The 2,781-nt window shown below is 55.0% G+C and overlaps 1 long non-coding RNA gene across 1 annotated transcript in view; it reads left to right on the forward strand.

Annotated features, from left to right (window-relative positions):
• Nucleotides 1–2,534, forward strand: part of LOC120600183 (uncharacterized) — a 10,128-nt gene extending 7,594 nt beyond the window's left edge. Inside the window, exon 2 of the long non-coding RNA XR_005652136.1 lies at nt 2,270–2,534. This is a non-coding gene — a long non-coding RNA (uncharacterized LOC120600183). The remainder of the gene's footprint in view (nt 1–2,269) is intronic.
• Nucleotides 2,535–2,781: the final 247 nt, after the last annotated feature.

The following is a 2,781-nucleotide window of genomic DNA, read 5'->3' on the forward strand; positions in this document are numbered from 1 at the left end:
ATCGCAGGGGGAGAACAGTCCGTGCAAAGGCCCTGAGGCGGAGGGGACATGGTCCATACGAGGGGCTGGAGGAGGTGTCAGGATGGCTCAGGCTCCTGGTGGGGACAGCAGGACATTAGGTGGCACCGTTGGCAGAGGACGGCCTGGGTTTCAGCCATGTCTGCAGAGGAGGCTCTGAAGGCGGGCGTGGCACGGATGCTTCAGTGTGGGAGGTCTCCCTGGAAATCCAGCTCCGAGTCAGCTGGGTAGAGGTGGGGACGGACACGCAGGAGGGACCAACTGGACAAGGCTCAATTCCCGGGCCTGCCACAAGGAAGCAGACAGACACAGCTCCGGCGGAGGTGTGCACAGGATGCTTCCAGCAGCCTAGGGACGACACCAGGAAATTTAAAACCAGCGAGTATTCCACGACGGGTCGACAGGGAAACACCACCTCTTACTGGCTGCACGACATCGCGAATGCTCTAAATGCCATGGAATTGCTCACGTTCACATGTGAGTTCCGCCTCAATAAATTATTTTTCTTAAATGATTTATGTGCTGAAGACCCTACTTGTGTAGAAAACAGAAACATGAAACATATAATAAAGGAAACACATAAAAATACAGGGAAGCAACATACGAAACGCCGAGCGCAGCGGCCCGACCGTCCGCTGTGAGATCATGGGTGGCCTGGTTTCTTCCCTGTGTTTTTCTTTGTTTTTCATAATAAACATATGTCACTTTCATAATCTGAAGAAAAGAGATCTATGTGCTACATGGACACATATGGACAGGAACAGCAACGGATATTTTTAATCATGCCCTGTTTTGAGGTCGATGTTGGTATAGTTTAGTCTCTGTGTTTTGCATCTTTTACAATTTAACTTGTTTTTAGGACCGAAAGCAAGTTCTTTTTCTGTAGAGTTGGGCGGTTTGGGCTGCCCGTTTTCAAAGCCAACCTATGTGACTCCAGTACTCTCCCGGGTGCCGGCGGGGTCCCTCAGAGGGACGGGGCGGGAGGGCCACACACCAGCCGGGACTGGCTGAGCTGCGGCGCTCACCCTCCGCCCGCGGATGAAGGCCTCGCCTGCTCCTGCTCCGGCCCTCGCCGTCACTCCACGGACCGGGGAAGGAGGGACTGGCCTCACCAGTGCCTCTGGCTCGAGGGGAAGCCGAGGCTTCCGAGAATCATCAGCAGGAAAGCCGGGGCGATCTCCCGTCTTTAATCTTATTTTCATCTCAGCTGGTGAGAGAGTTCATTCCCGCCCCGGCCTTTGCTCCTGCCGTCCCTTCCCTGGGACCCCCTTTGGAACCTGGCCCCCGCGCGGTCCCTTCTCCTCTCTAGAGCGCGGGCTCTTCTGGAGTTGGCTCTGGCTGCTGGAATCCCCCACGGAGCTTGCAGCGATGCCAGCCCAGGCCCCGCCCAGGCCCCCCTAGACCCAACCAGGCCCCGCCCAGGCCACTGAGTCAGACCCTCTGGGGGTGGAGCTTTGAAAAATGCTCCTGGGCTAGAATTCCAGGGCTGCTGGGCGTCAGCCAGATATTCTGCCCCACGATCCTAAACCTTCGTGCCTCAGTTTCCCCGTCTGCTCCATGGAGACAGCAATGCCCAACCTGGGCTGTCGTGGGGTTGTGGGGTAACACGTGTCTTGTTCCCACTCGGGCTCCTGCGTCGCCTCCTGGCTGGGGAGTGAGGGCTGGGGCCTCCCACGGTACGGTCCATACAGCCGAGGTGATCCACACAGATCAGACGGTGGGTGAAAAGCAGCCTGGGGGAACCCGAGCCCCACGCAGGATGCACCAGGCAGAGAGAAAAGCCAGGTGTCTCCATTTATCGCAGGAGCGACTGCATTGTAGTTGTCGAGAATAAATGAATCTTAATGTGCTTTCGTTAAAAACATAAATAAATACAGGGGCCACGAGAAAGGGCTGGAGGGGGTGTTGGGAAATGCTGGCAGCCGCCGGGCTGGGGCTGCAGGTGGCCGAGGGTCCCAGGGAAGACAGGGGAGACTGGAGGTCAAGGCGGGCTCCCCCGCGGGCACCCTCTGGCTCTGCTTAGCACTGTCCCTCAGTCCTCCTTTGTCCTAGAAGTGTCCCTCTGCCAAGCTGCCAGGAAAACACAGGATGCCTGCTTAGATCTGAACTTCAGATATACAACAATAATTTGTGTAGTATAAGCTTGTCCCATGTAAGATTCGGGACGTACTTATACTAAAATAAATTTCTTGTTTGTCTGAAATTAGAATTTAACTGGGTATCCCATATTTTTACTTGCTATATCTGGAAGCCCTGTGGCCTCGGCCCCAGACTGGTCGCCCCGGAAGGGAGCTCCGTCCACCGCCCACTCAGAGTGACAGACACCAGGCTGGGAACGGAGGCCAGGCCGCGACAAGGCCTCTCCGGTCAGAGGCAAAATGAGACAGGTGAGGACAATGCGAAGAAAAATTTTGTTTAAATCAAAGGACTGGTCTTTAGTCTCGAATTGCCCCTTCATATGTGCGTAAAGGGCCTACATGAGAAATGTCCTTAAAAAATAAAGCAAGAGTAACAGCAAGTAGTGTGTGTCTTTTAAAATACATATTTTTGGCAAAGTGAAACACAGGCACTCCATCTTAAAATCTCAGTTAAACAAACCAACCAAACTGGACTGCGCCGTCCCACAGCCCGGGGGAGGAAAAGGACTGTCCCCACAGCCCCTCTCTGCTCCCCCATCTCGACTCAGGGTTTCTGGCTCAGCCGCTCATTTCTCGGCTCCCAGCTGGCACGTCCCACCTTTCCAGGGCCCCTTCCCCGAACCCG

The sequence above is a fragment of the Pteropus medius genome, unplaced genomic scaffold, assembly GCF_902729225.1.
Source record: "Pteropus medius unplaced genomic scaffold, Ma_sr-lr_union100, whole genome shotgun sequence".
In the NCBI taxonomy this organism is placed as follows: Eukaryota; Metazoa; Chordata; class Mammalia; order Chiroptera; family Pteropodidae; genus Pteropus; species Pteropus medius.